Below are 14,759 nucleotides of genomic sequence, written 5' to 3'. Positions count from 1 at the left end.
AAGTCACTTAACCTCTCTGTGCCCCTATGTCCTCCAATACACAATGGAGAGATGAGAAGAGGACCCCATCATCTGTGAGCACCCCCCTCAGACCTGATGATCCATGAATCCTCTGCCCCAACTTTCTCCAAATGAGCTGCCCGGACGGGAGGCCAGAGTGCAGACTGGGCACCTCTGCCCGGAGCTGACCCAAGACTCTCAACAGCCTCAGTTTCCATCTTTAAATGCACAGGTCTACTGTGGCATGGGATGCAAAATTCTCAAGCTTCTTTTTTTTTTTTTTTTAAAGTATATGCCCTCAAAATAATGTTATGTGTCTTAAAAATAAACACATGATCTCAAAATAATCTTAGTGAGGGTTTGGTTTTCCCTAAGGGACAGAGATCCTGCCCCCTGAGGGCTGCGCCCCTCTGCTGCTGGGGCTCATTTGTTCCTGCCCCCCTCATGTGTTGCTGAGCGCTCACAATGCGCTGGGTGCAGGGTGGGGGGCGGCCGGGCGCGTTTCCTGGACAGCCGAGACGCGCTTCCTTCCACGGCCTCGAGTCTGACCGCCGCCGGCCACAGGGGACAAACCGCCAGAACCCCGCTGGCACCTGACCCTCCCACCAGGAACAGGTAGGTGCCTGGTTTTGCCCAAAGATGCTCCACTCGACCTCTGGGAGACCACAGCTGGCCCAGGGCGCCGGCCACCAGCCCTGGGGGAGCCAGAGTACGCCCAGGGAGGCCTTCCAGATGGTTCCAGGAACATGTCCCGAGGGCCTGCCTGGGACCACAGCTCCTTCCATGTCACCCCTGCCCGTCCCCACCCCCTGGGGGGCAGCCCCCTCGGGAACACACCTCTCAAAAGGTGAAGCAACTTTCCCAAAGTCCCACAAGCAGGCAAGCGGGGAGCTTCTTACTAAGTCCCTGCCGTGGCTAGGGAGGGGCTAGCTGGTGACAAAGTAGCTCATGCCGCGCACTCACTGAGGGCTTCCCTGTGTGGCCCCTAGCAGGTGTGTGGCGGGTGCGCTCCTGCGGTCGTGAGCCCAGTTCCAGCTCCCCTGGTTCTAGCTTCTCCCCTGCAAACAGCTGTGGCAAAGAGAGAAGTCAGAAGGGGGGAGGAGGGAGGGACGGAGAGGGGGAGAGAGAGAGAGAGACAAGAAAGAAAAGAAAGAAAGAAAGAAAGAAAGAAAGAGAGAGAGAGAGAGAGAGAGAAAGAGAGAGAGAGAGATAAAGAAAGAAAAAGAGAGAAAGAAAGGAAGAAAGAAAGAAAGAGGGAGAGAAAGAAAGAAAGAAAGGAGAAAGAAAGAGAGAACGAAAGAGAGAGAGAAAGAAAAAGAAAGAGAGAAAGAAAGAAAAGAAATAAAGAAAGAAAGAGACAGAGAGAGAGAAAGAAATGAAACGAGAAGGAACCCGTCCATAGATCCATCTCCCACTGCCCCACCCCACGACCTGTCAGGCAGTATCGTTCTTAACCCCATTTTACAGATGAGGAAACCAAGACCACCTAGCGAGGAAGTCAAGCAATTTGCAGCCAAGCGTCCGGATTCCGGAAGCTCCAACCACCTCACCACCCCGCCTCCCCAAGCACACCTTGGTGACACGCACTTCTCCCCCACTGCGCCAGCCGCCACCGTCCCATCCTCTCCCCGTGCCTGCTCCCAACACCCGCACAAGGCAGGAAAGGACGCCTGTGGGTTGCAGGACAGTTTTACCAGTTCAGCAGAGAGTGCCAGGGACCCCAGGCTCCTCGTCCAGGACACAGGACACAGCTGGGGTAACCACTTCTCTCCTCCCAGGCTCTGTCTGAGAGGCTGGTGGGCGGGCAGTGTAGACACGGCTATGCCAAGATTGCAACACCGGCTTCCACGGCCTCCCAGGCCTGCCCTGATCCTCCGAGCTCTGCTAACATGCGGCTTTGTCATATTTTGGAAAAAAAAAAAAGTCAACCCGATTCCCGTCATTCTGTCTACAAGAAAAGGGAGGGACAGAGAGGCCCCAGTGGAGGTGTGAGGAAGTCGGAACTATAAACTTCTCCTGTGAAATTAGCTCAGTAATTTCCTGTCCTCAGTCATTCCAGGAGAGCAGGCTGCAGCTCGCTTGCCACCGGGAAGACCCCTGGCCGGAAAGGTCCCCTCACCTTGTGTCCACAGCACCTGGACATCCACCTTCAGGGGCGCTGTGCCGGCTCAGGCATCCTGCCCGCAAACACCCCACTTCTGCACACTGTCGTCAGTTACACGCAGCTCAGGGTGCGTGAGTTTGTTGCTTTGGTTTCCAGCGGGGTATCTGGCTGAACCGGCTTCCGAGGGAACGGGGCGCGAGACCAGGAGTCACCCACGGAAGACAAAGTGACAGCCCTGTCATAAAGGCCCACGGTGCTGTGTGCTGTGGTTGCCGTAGCGTGGGTCTGTGGCCACACAACTCATGGAAGATTCTATCATCACCTCCAATTTATTTGTATATTTATTTATGTATCTAGAGACAGAGTCTCGTTCTGTCACCCTGGGTAGCGTGCCGTGGCGTCAGCCTGGCTCTCTGCAACCTCAAACTCCTGCGCTTAAGCGATCCTCCTGCCTCGGCCTCCCGGAGTGCTAGGATTACAGGCGTGAGCCACCGCGCCCGGCCACCTAATTTATAAGTAAGGAAACTGAGGCAGAGAGAGAGAAACTGATCCAAGATCACCCGGCCGGTAAGCCAGGTACTCGGGACTCGAACCCAGGCCTGTCTAACTCCAAACTGTGCCTCGTCACACTCCGAAGAGCTACAGCAGCCGATGGGCGGGTGCATTTCAAAGGCAGAGAGGGATGTTGGCCGATAACGACATCAGGATTTGGAGAATGAGGGAGCGACTGAGCACACGTGCTCTCTGTGGGCCTCGGTTTCCCCGGCTGTAAAATGGGACTGTTGGCCCCGTGTCCCACGCTCCTGGTGAGTGTCTGAGAAGGCAGCAGGCGGGTGTCGGTTTATAAACAGTCTGCCGTGATGGGTCTGAGAGGTGTGAGCGCCCCAGAGGACATTGTTGGAGGCAGGAAGTGGGTTGGGCAGGAACCCAGCCTGGACTCAGCTAGGGACAGCTACCTGTCCCCTCAGGCCGTGGAAATGACACAAAAGACTCTTGGAAAGAAGAACTGCCAGAGCAGGGATGAGGCTGAGTGTGGGTTGGGGCCAGCCTGCTCACAGCGGAGGCTTTTCATGGCAGAGGAGGGGAGAACAAGGAAAGGCCCGATTAGGCCAGACGGGCCCGCATCCCCCCAGGAAAAGCGAGGCTGGCAAACCCAGGCCCCCACCCCGCCCCGCCACGGTGTTTGGCCGAGGCAGGAAACAGAAAGGAAAAGCTTGGACGAAACTGTGGCCCTCGAGTTGCCCCACGACCAGCCGGCATTTCTCAGCCTTTCACGGCCCAGGCATTCTGGTCCTTCCTGTCCCCTCACCACCGGGCCAGCTCCCCCACGCTGGGGCCACGGTTTGTTTCTGAGCCCTAACTCCAGGCCACACGCGATCTCGTTTAAGCCCCTCAACACCCCAGCGAGGAGAGGCCCTTTTGTGATCCTCCCTTTAGAGTTGAGGAAACCGAGGCTCAGAACAGTCAAGCAACTTTTCTGAGGACACACAGCCCGCAAGAGGCAGCTGTGGGTTTCAGAGGAGGTCTGCGAGGCAGCAGAGCGGCTGCCTCCACCCACTGGCTGGCCATTCCATCCCTACCCGAGGGAAGGAAGCCCTTTTTCTTCCTGACCCAGATCCCTGACAGTTGAAGAGGCCCCTGTGAGTTGAGTCTGTCATAAAAGAGACTGAACGTCGCCCGCACTCCCTGCAGACGTGCTCCTGACGTCAGTCTGCCCCTGCTCCCCGCAGCAGGGAGGCCCCTGGGCCACTTAATGCCCGGCTCAGTCTGGCTCCTTCCAGGAAAGACATCCCCAAATCACCCCAGGCAGACCAAGGTGCCATCCTAAGTCAACTCTCTTTAGCCCTGAAGGAAACACCTTGTTTCCTCCCAGCCTCTGCGTCTATATCCGCCAGCGAGTCCTGGGAGTGGCCGGAGGGGACCCAACATTCAATCAAGAAAGCCACCCATGGAGGGAAAGGTTCTCTTCTCTAAGCTGGTTTATGGGCCAGACAGTCCAGGAGGTGAAGTTGCAACCCAACATGCCCACTGCTGAGCCGGAATTTCAACCTCAATTAGCTTCGGATTGTCTGGACTCTTTTGTTGTCCAAAAGTTCAAGTTTAATCAACTGAGTTTGAAAAATGCAAGGCTCGGGGGAGACAGGATGCTGTTCCGGTGCAATGCAATGGATCAGACCACCCGGAAATTGGGTGGGGCCTTCAGGGCCCTGAAGTGCATCCAGACTCCCTCCTGCTGTTACCCGCTTCCCACCCGCCAGCCCAGACATCCTGCACGCATCACACGACCCCACGTCTCCGCTCAGGCTGCTGCTCTCCCCGGCTGAAATCTCGCGCACTTCTGGCCAACTTCTCCTCCAGGCAGCTCAAGGCCAGCTAGTCCTTTGAACCCCGCTCACACCCGTGCTTCCTTCTTGAAGCAATACTTCCCGGCTTCCCGGGGAAAGCCACCTGCGCTCCGCCTGCCGCTGCAGATCCCGGTCGCAGGCAGGCATGGACGGGAGCGCGTTTATCAACAAGCACTCGTTCCAAACGGCCCAGGGTTCACTCACTGTCCTGCATAGACAATGAAGGGAGTTGTCAGGGGTGACTGTGACCCGTGAGCACCCCATGGTGGCCCAGCAGCCACCCTAGCCTGTCTCCCCAGCACGGGGCAGAAGCAGCCAGTGCCTGGCATAGAAAGGCCCCAGCTGGGAAACTCAACTGTCTGGGGGTTGGGGGGGGTCCCTCATTCATGCTGAGCCTTTGACCAGGTGCCAGGCGCTTACTCCGGCTACGTTCTTCCCTCCTAACAACCACCCTGTGAACTGCACGGTGCCTTCCCATTTTACAGATGGGAACACTCGCTTGTTCAGAGTCAGCAGGTTTGTAATCGGTGGAAGAGGGACTGGGAGCCAATCCGAATGACGCCAAAGCCTGGGGCCTGCCCCTCACTCAGTACACCCTGTGGGGGCAATGTGACAAGGACTCAACCTGCTGTCACTGGCTTTGAAGATGGGGGCAGGGGAACATAAACCAGGGAACGTGGGAAGCCTCTAGAAGCCAGAAAAGACAGGAAACAGATTCTCTCCTAGAGCCTCCAGAAGGAATGCACTCCTTGATTTTACCCCAGTGAAACCTATTTGGGACTTCCGATCTCTGGAACCATAAAAGAATTAATTTTTGTTGTTTTTAAACCACTCTGTTTGTGGTTATTGTTACAGCAGCAACAAGAAACTTATACACTCGCTACCTGAACTCTTACTTCATCTAGCCCTCAGGAACCCATAGATTCTGATAACTGTTTAAACAATTTAGACGGCAAGGGATGGGTGTGTTTTGAATGTCCCCTGCCCTTAATCACTATGCCAGGTCATTTATTGAGCACCTACTATGGGCCAAAGAACACGGCAGACACTGTCTCCACAACCCTGGGACAAGAGGAAACTGCGGCTCAAAGAGGTTATGTGGTTATGTGTTAGCGACTGTCCCAAGCTCACCAAGGTGGTCGGTGCCAGACCCAGGTCTAGAGCCCACATCTGGCTGGCTGCAGGGCCTGTCCTCGCCCCGCTACACGACACCCTCTCCCCATTGGCCTTCCTGTTTCTCTGACCCCTGATTCCCTTGGAGGAAAAACCGAGTGTTCTAGCTGTGGTTTTCTGCACCGATATCCTCACCCACTCACCCATCGCCTTGCACAAGAGCCACCCTCAGGAAGAGCCCGGGGCTGGGATCACGCACCCCAAGAAAGCAGAACCGATTCCGACACTCTGCCTGGATGGCAGCTGACCTCCCTGCTGAGTCAGCCCCCGGCACTTCCAGCGTTGCCAGAGCAGGTCTGTGCGGAGGCGGCTCACCCGGAGGCACTGCCCGCCCCCGCCACCGCCCCCGCCCCTGCCACCACCCCCGCCCCCGCCACCGCCAGGACTTCTCCCTGGAGCCAGACTTGAAATCCAGAGACTGGCCCAAACGACCCTGTCCAGCCTGGGAACCCGAGGTCACAGGGCAGCAAATGCCCACACCAACCCAGGTGTGCAAAGGCAAATTTCAAAGCTCACCTTCCTGAGAATAGAAATAGAAATGCCTTTATCGAGGTGGCCGCGTGCTGCACGGAGTGCTTTGCGTATACTGACTCGTTTAATCTCACCGCGACCCTGGGAATAGGCACGCACGGCCTTCCCTCCGTACGAATGAGCAAGCCGAGGGTGCCAGGAAGCCAAAGGGCAGAGCCGGGATCTAACGCCAGAGCGCTCGGCTCTAGAATCTGTTAGCATCACCGCAGTGTGCTGCCAGCCGGCGCCACCCAGACATTAACATTTCTTTCTTGGATAGCACCGTGTACAAGTACTGCCTCTCGGTCCCGTCCAGCAGCACAGGAAATGCTACTCTTCCTCAGTCATATGTGTGCCCATCGCTGCAAAAACCTAGAGGTTTGTTCCAACGAGAAAGAAATTCACCGGTTTCTTGGTACTGTCTGAAGCCAGAATACCCTAAGTCCCGAAGCAGCACAAAGTGGCTGCCAACAACAGGGCCCCTTCACTGCATCCCAGGCCTGGCCTGCAGCCTGCCCCTCAGAAGGGGGCTTGGAAAGAGCCCCGGACTGGAAACCAGGAGCCCCAGGTCCCAATGCCAGCAAGTCATCTTGGGAACGTCACTCGACCAATCAGGGCCTCAACTTTCATCATCTCGAAAATGGGCACAAATATAACTCCCCCATGGCCCCTCTGAAGTTCCAGGAGGACAGAATCCTGTCTTGTTCATCACGAGGTCCTCAAGGACAGGGACTGGGCCTGATGCCTCTTACTTTCTCAGGTCGCTGCAGCCTCGCGCTCCAGGGGTTTGGTCACACAGGAAATGGCTCCCAAGCACACGCTATGTGCCCGGCCCTCTCGAGGCCTCAGTGTCATCCAGGCCCACCGACATCCTTGTGTGCCATCACTTCTCTTTTTCATGGCCAGCGGTTGTCATGTTTAGTCACACTGGGCTTTCCCACCCCAGGACAGCCACCAGCTGCCTTATAACCAAACACCTTGGCCCATTCTGGGGAGTTAGACAGATTCCTGAGCTTCCTCTTCCCCTGTGCCCATCCCTGGGGGAGTCCAGCCCAAGGAAAGCCCCTACCCTAACCAGACACACACACACACACACACACACACACACACACGCACACACACACACACATGCACACACACACACACTCACACACACACACACATTCCCATGTGCAATGGAAACCCTAGGACAGGAATAGGATTTTCTGCGTTCAAACCCTAGTTCTTTGTCTTATAAGCTGTGGGACCTTGGGCAAGTCCCTTTACCTCTCTGAGCCTCATTTTCCCCATCTAGAAAATGGGTTGACAGTCCTGAAGCCTTTCCACATAGGGCTATGGTGGGATCTAATGAGATAATGGATATGAATACCTTCTACTTAACCGGGACACACACAGTAAAATTGTTATTCTTCTTTCCTTCTTCCAGGAGGGACAGAGAGTGGCAGTTACCCATGTCCCAGAGAAATCCGTGTTTAGGGGCCTGGAATCCGGGAGTTTACTCCGTATATTTGATGGGAATTACCCTGAGGATAGGAAAGTATTTGTGGGCCCAACATGTTAACTGTAAGAAAATTTAGACTTCGAATCAAAGGATGGAAGAGACCCCAGAGGTCATCATATTTGTGACAGAGACAGGAAACTGTCCACAAAAATGCATTCTCCCCGTCCGCAGTACACAGCTACGGGTGGGGGAAAGCTGCCCCTGCCGAGAGCGCCGTGTCCCAGCCTCCTGTGCAACCGGACTGGCCGTGGGACGGTGCTCAGGTGAGAGCAGAAGTGACGCTGGCTACTTCCAGGCCAGGCAGGCAAACAAACAAATGTGCCACCTCCACGCTTTCTTCCCTCCCCTGCAGATGGCCGCAGACAATGAGGCTGTCTGAGTTGATCGTGGGGCCACCAGATGAGTCACTGAATTACTACAAAAAAGACCACCCTCCACCTGCCTTACGAGAAACGTCTGTCTTGTTTGAGCCGTTCATTTGGGGGCTATTTGTTACTGCAGCTACTACCCTAACTGACACAAATTCAATATCCTTATTTACAGATGAGATGATTTGGGCCAGAAAGTGGGGCTACCTCGCCTAAGGTCACACAGCAAGTTCATCAAAGTTCTAGAACGTTGGTTTCTTAACTCCTTGGAGCAGAGATCTGCAGTTCTCAGCCTGCTCCCCAAAGCTACAAGGATTCTTAGAGGCCCTTCAGTGACAAGAGTGGGGTGTAGCGAGCTACAGCCCGGAGTCCCCCACCTTTCCTTCAACGAGAATAAAAGCCACTTTTACCTGCTTTCAGATTGCACTTCCCCGTAGTCTTTCATTGGAGGAAAGGATTCTGTGGCTTAAATAATTTCAAAGCCCTCACCCTGGGGGCTTGCTAACATGATCTGACTTTCTGTGGTCCCATCAGGCAGTTTCACTTCTCCACTAAGCAGCTTGGCCTCGGTTGCTGACACAGAACATGTGGATTCACAGAAGTACATGAATATTTGCTTAGAAAGGAGAAAAGAAACCTCAGTGTGCAGCAAAGAACCCAGAACCTCGTTATGAACAAAGCGCAAAAAGCAAAGACTCTCCAGCCCTCTGGATCGGTGGTTCTCAAGTTCAGGGGCACGTTTGAATCACATGGGAGCTGGCTCAACACGCAGACGCCCAAGCCTCACTCTCAGAGGCTCGGATTCCAAAAACTGAAGCTTAAAGAAGCACCGATGACTGTCGTGGTGCAAGTGGTCCAGGGACTGCACTTTGAGAGGCTTTGAGTCTACTTGGTCGTCTTGCAACTGGCGGGAATGACCGCACCGGAGCTGAGTAGCTCAAAGAGAATGAAAGAGGCTTTTGGAGCTCAGGAATTCGAGACCACCCTGAGCAAGAGTGAGACCCCCATCTCTACTAAGAAAATAGAAAGAAATTATATGGACAACTAAAAATATATAGAAAAAAAGTTGGCCGGGCATGGTGGCGCATGCCTGTAGTCCCAGCTACTCGGGAGGCTGAGGCAGGAGGATCGCTTGAGCCCAGGAGTTTGAGGTTGCTGTGAGCTAGGCTGACGCCACGGCACTCACTCTAGCCCGGGCAACAGAGCGAGACTCTGTCTCAAAAAAAAAAAAAAAGAAAAGAAAAGAAAAGAAATAGGCTTTTGGTTTTCTAATACACTGATGGGAACCTAATAATCCACTACAGAAATCAATAATAATTTCTACGGCTCAGACTAGTGTCACAGCTGTAGACAGCATGGTCAGATAGAAATGACCATGAGAGTAGTAGTTAATGTTTATAGAACCCTTATTAGAAGACAAACTCTGCTTAGCGCTCTACGTGTATAACCTCGTTTACTCTTTACAATGATCTTATAAGACAGTTACTGTTCCTATTCCCATTTTATAGATGTGGAAACTGAGGCACAAAGATAAGGACTAACTTATTACACGTCACTCAGTTGGCAGGTGGCAGGCCTATCAAACCCACCCCCACAGCCACAGTGCTCTGTTGCCTCTCGTGGAGGTCTAGCACCAGGGCCCCCCCCCCAGGCCTGAGTTTCCTAATCTGCAAAAGGGGCGTGTTCGTAGTACCTTTATCACATAGCCATGGTTTGAATCCAAGACAACCATCTTGATAAAGTGGTTTGCAAATGGAGAGGAGTCATTAAACAAACATCTAAGAGATGGAACTTTAGTGCAATTCCCCCCAACCCCATTTTACAGATGGCGAAACTGAGGCCTGGGTATTTTATTTATTCAATGAACACTATTCAGTGTACCTAACAGATGCTAGTTCTTGTGCAGGGGACTGAAGTACAGGCCCTAGGGGAGCCTAGGGGACAGGTCTTGACACAATGTGGGTGGGGGACTTCTCAGAAGGTGTCAAGCCAGAGAGAGGAGTGACTTGCCCAAAGTCAAGTTCATCTAGTCCCTGAAGTTTTAGGGGAGTCCAGAGAAGGCTCCTGTGCACCAGGAAGTCACTAGTCCCATGGACCTCCCAAGTGCCTGGCACTTCACCATTCGAGTGCCACGGTTTAGGTTAAACTTTCCTTTTTAAGAAAATGCCAAGCCACCCATCCTGCACCAGAGGCCTGAACCAGCCAGTCCCATTCGTCTTGGCAACGAAGGCATTCAGAACAATTCAGAACAATCCTTCCTTCGAGCCAGTTTGGAGGGGGCAGGAGAGACAGCACGAACCACAGAGGAGACTGGTCTTCAAAAGGAGATACAGAACACAGAAAGGGAAGTTGGGGGCTTTTTAAAATGGAATTGCTGTGTGGCCTCAGACCAGTGACCTGACTTCTCTGAACCACACAAGTCTTATATGGAGTAGCAAGTACTTGATCATCACTATGTGTTATTTGTAATTTTGCCAAAAGCTGGTTTTCGTGGCTAATCCCTTTAAAATGTGCTAGTCTGAAAATAAAAGGGAGTGGCAGGATATTTTCAACAGAGAGCACTGGCAAAGCATTTTGTATCCTTCATATACAAAGAACTCTTACACATCAATAAGAAAAAAATAAGCATGCCAACAGGAAAAACACATGGCAACAGACTTGAACAGAACAGTCACACAAGAAAAGTGAACAATACTTTCATAAAAGAGGAGCAACATTAATAAAGAAACGCAAATCGACGCATCTAACTATTCTTCTCAATTTCTCATCAGGGAATGTTTGAGGGATGGGTCGCAACAATGCGGGTGAGGCTGTGTAAACATCACACCCCGAATCAACACTGTAGTGCAAGTTGACACAACCTTCCAGGGGACAAGGTGGCCAGGAGGCTCAAAAGCCTTAAAAACAGGCAAACCTTTGACCCAGCAATTTCGTCTCTGAAAGGTATCCGTAGGCCAAACACACAGCGGTGACATACTAGATCAAATGTTCATTGCAGCACTGGTTTATAATAACGAGAAAAAGTGGAAACCGATTCAACGGGAAAGGGTTAAACACATTCCAAAACAGCCCTTTCCCGCAGCCATTAGAATGTACGTTGCAGAAACACAAATGATACGGAAGGAAGTCCCCAGTCGTGGTTAAGAACAAAGCAGGTTACCAAACTGGATGGGGCCGTCCACATGTATATACCCACATGTGTGCGTTCGCTATTTTTTTACAATGGACATGCGTTACTTTTGCAATCTGAAAATAGGAAGAAAACTCTTTTCCTTTGGACAAATATTAAATGATAAAAAGAATCGAACTTTTCTCTCTGCTGGGATCCCCCTTCCCCGGCCCCTGTGGAAGGCTCCAAAGGTAAACGCGATACCTTCTCGCCCAGACGGTCTTCCCGTTGGTTCCTGGTGGCTTCCCCAGCTTCTTTCTCCCAATCACACGGCTCCTCTGGCTGTGGCTGTTGTCCCAGAAAGCAGTTCACTCATTCATTCATTCATTCATTCAAGATCCCCTCGGAAGCCCCCAAGGGTGCACACAGCGCCCCGGAAGACCCTTGTCCTGTAGCAGGCTCGCTAGGGAGCCCCGCTCTGCCCCGAGCTCCCTGCTCGCTGCTGGGGCTGCTGCCCAGAGTGAAACGGGGACAGAGCTCAGCCAGAGAAACAGCTGGAAGGAGGAGAGAGGAGGGAGGGGCAGGAAACTGGGCTGACCGAGGGCGGGGGCGGCCAGCTGCATGGGGTGGGGGCCGCCAGGAGAGGCCGCCCCTGCCAGCCGGGGACTGGGCTCGTGGGTGGCGGCCAGACCCGCCGGGGACGACCAGCCCCTCTGGCAGCCTAGCGCAGCTGGGAGCCGTGCCCACTGTCTCGGTGCAAACCAGGAACACATGTGGCCCCGGGCTGCTGGGGGGAAGGACGGCTGCTCCCCACGAGGGACCCAGAGTGTCAGACTGACCGTGAGACCGGCTCCCTCCCACCCCAGGGCTTTGTGAGCGCTGTTCCCCCCACCTCGATGCTGTTCCTGCCCCTCTTTGTGGCCCGATGGCCTCCTGCGTCCCCTTCAGGTCTCAGCTTGGAGGCCCCTCCCAGGGGAAGCCCTCCCTGACCGTCTGGGGTCTGCTCTGGGCTCCCCCCTGCCCCGGGGGCTCAGCCCGTCACAGCACTCGTGCAGTGGTATCCTCGCCCGTTCGGGAGTCTCTCTCCCTGCTCTGGGAGCTCCTCGGGGAAAGGACTGGATTTCGCTCCCTGCCCTCTCCCAGCGCTAAGTCGGCGCCCGGTTTGTGAGCGGCACCATCAGTGGAATGATCAAAATGGCTGAGAGCGGGCATCCTGCTGGGTGATCGGGATTTCATTAATCCCCGCAGCAACCCTAGAAAGTGGGTATCATTACTACCCACATTTTACTGATAAGGAAATTGGGGCACAGATAGGTTAAGTCAGTTGCCCAAGAACACACAGCCAGCAGACGGCAGGGCTGGGGTTCCAACCTCCAGTCTGGCTGCAGGCTTAAGAAGTAACAGAAGCGCCCACTGTGTGCACGCCCTGTACCACGTGGCTCCGTGCAGTAAGTCGTGCGCACTGTCAACGATGCCAGGAGAGGTGTCACTTGCCCATTTCGCAAGATGGTGCCCGGGCCACAGAGCGGAAGTTGTTTTGCCCCAGGCGCCCAGCTCATGCTGACGGAGTCCTGCTGGACCCAGGTCTGTCTGAATCCAAAGCCAAGACCCAGACTGCCTAAAATAACATTTTTAGAAAGGAAAAGAGGAAGGGAGGGAGAGGAGGAGAGAGACCTGCCCTTCTTTGGGCCTCAAAGGCATGGACAGGTCAGGGACCGTGTCCTCATCATCTGATCAGTCTTAGAACCTCACCTTCCTCTCCCCACCATCCTCAACCCCTCAATTCAGTGAGATTTACACTTAGAAACCATCAAATCTAACTCTTCCATTTTGCAAATGATAACTTGAAGCTCAGAGAGGTTAAGCCACTTGCCCAAGGTCACACAGCTCCCTAGAGTCAAAAGTCAGACCCAGCCTACCTGGCTCCAGATCTCTTTCCTCCCCTCTCTTTTGGGCTTATCTGAAGGACTCAGTGTCCAAATTGTTACTGTGCAGGTGGCAACCCTGGACCCAGAGAAGGCAAGGGACTCCCCCAAGGTCACCCAGCTGTTAGTAGCAGAGCAGCAGCCCTGAAGTCTCCTGGTCCAAAGGAGAGGACGTTTCCGTAACGTGATGGGGATGTTGTACATCACCACCTAAGTTAGTTACCAACAGAGACCAGTGGTTTCCAGACCAGCACCAGCAGCCTCGCCCGGAAGCTTGTTAGATGTGCAGACTCTCTGGCCTCGCTGAGACCCAGTGAATCGGAAACTCTGGGGACAGGCCCCAGCCACTGGGGTTTTGTGGCGCATGCCTGTAGTCCCAGCTACTCGGGAGGCTGAGGCAGGAGGATCGCTTGAGCCCAGGAGTCTGAGGTTGCTGTGAGCTAGGCTGGCGCCATGGCACTCACTCTAGCCCGGGCAACACAGTGAGACTCTGTCTCAAAAAAAGAATAAAAAAAAAAGAAACCCATTCGCCTCTCTGAGCCTCAGTCTCCTCTTCTGCTGAAGGAGAAGAAGGAGGAGGAGGAGGCTCGGAGGCTGCGATGCCCTCCAGGGCATGCAGAGAAACCTCTGTTTATACCCTCGGACCCTCCATGGAGAGTCAAGATGGAGAACAAGCTTCACCTGGATACCAGCTCCAGTCGGTGGGTTCTTGATTCCTGGAGCTCCGTGTTAAAGGGAATCTGAGGCCGCATCCAGGCCTGGCTGGAAAGAGCACGGAGATCGATTAGCAATGCCTGCCCTGGACCTGGGGGTTGGGGTGGGGTGACATGGGGCTGCCTTTCTCATCCCACTCCGTTCTCCAATTAAAGCCCATCCCATTGACCCGGGAGATGCAGGACACCGTCCTGCTATCAGTTGATCCCAGTGTAGACGGAGCTGACAGCTTAGTTCCCAAGCCCCGGGGTATCTATTTCTGGCTGATCCTTAGTATTCAGGGATTCCTAACACTCTAGTTAAGGCTAAGCAGTTCGCTCAACCTCCCCGATCATCAGTTGGCTAAACGAGGCTCACCAGAAAGGCTCCCAAACCGAGGGAAGCTGTCAAAGATGCTCTCTGTGGCGTGGAAAACTCTCCAAGTCCGAACTTTCTGTCAGGCACGGACAGGCCACATGGGCATGAGAGCTCCGTTCCAGCCACAGGCTGGCTGTGTGGCCTCGGGCACGTCATTTGTCTCTTCTGGTGTATCCCATGCTCAACAGGTGTTTATTAGACACCTGCTCTGTGCCAGGCACAGGCTGGTGAACCGGGCAGCCCTGCCCCACCCTCGTGAAGCTGGACTCCCAGACACTCCCCGTTTTGGAGGGGCTGTGATGCTTTCCAAGAGCGTCCTAATTACCAGGAAAGACCCCTGGACAATGACCGTGTCCTAAAGATGTCAGTAGCTGAAAGACAAGGAGGGGAAACCAGCTGGCCAGTGATGACAGGTAGAAAAATTGCCACCCCTACAATCCTAATTGGCGTCCTAATCCTCAGGGCTTGTGAATATGTTACCTTACGTGGTGAAAGTGAAGGAATTCTGCAGATGTGATTAAATTAGGGATCTTGAGATGGGGAGATGATCCCAGAACATCCAGGTGGGCCCGATGTGATCACAAGGGCAAGAGATCAGAGGACGGAGAAGGCAGTGGGGTGATGAGGAAGCAGAGATTTAAATGATGCGGCCA

The 14,759-nt window shown here is 53.8% G+C and overlaps 1 protein-coding gene across 5 annotated transcripts in view; it reads right to left on the bottom strand.

The window, feature by feature from the left end:
- CMKLR1 (chemerin chemokine-like receptor 1) overlaps window positions 1-11,669 on the bottom strand; it is a 44,403-nt gene extending 32,734 nt beyond the window's left edge. For 3 of the 5 annotated variants that reach the window (XR_006730686.1, XM_045534641.1, XM_045534637.1), the window contains exon 1: window positions 11,375-11,669. The gene's annotated coding sequence lies outside the window, so the exon portion shown is untranslated. Of the gene's footprint in view, window positions 1-1,694; window positions 1,777-11,374 lie in introns of those variants that run through there. The other 2 variants (XM_045534639.1, XM_045534638.1) reach the window with 2 other exon arrangements.
- Window positions 11,670-14,759: the final 3,090 nt, after the last annotated feature.

This window comes from Lemur catta, chromosome 21, assembly GCF_020740605.2.
Source record: "Lemur catta isolate mLemCat1 chromosome 21, mLemCat1.pri, whole genome shotgun sequence".
Lineage (NCBI taxonomy): Eukaryota > Metazoa > Chordata > Mammalia > Primates > Lemuridae > Lemur > Lemur catta.
The sequence above is the reverse complement of the archived record's forward strand: the minus strand, read 5'-3'. Positions and strand labels throughout refer to the sequence as shown.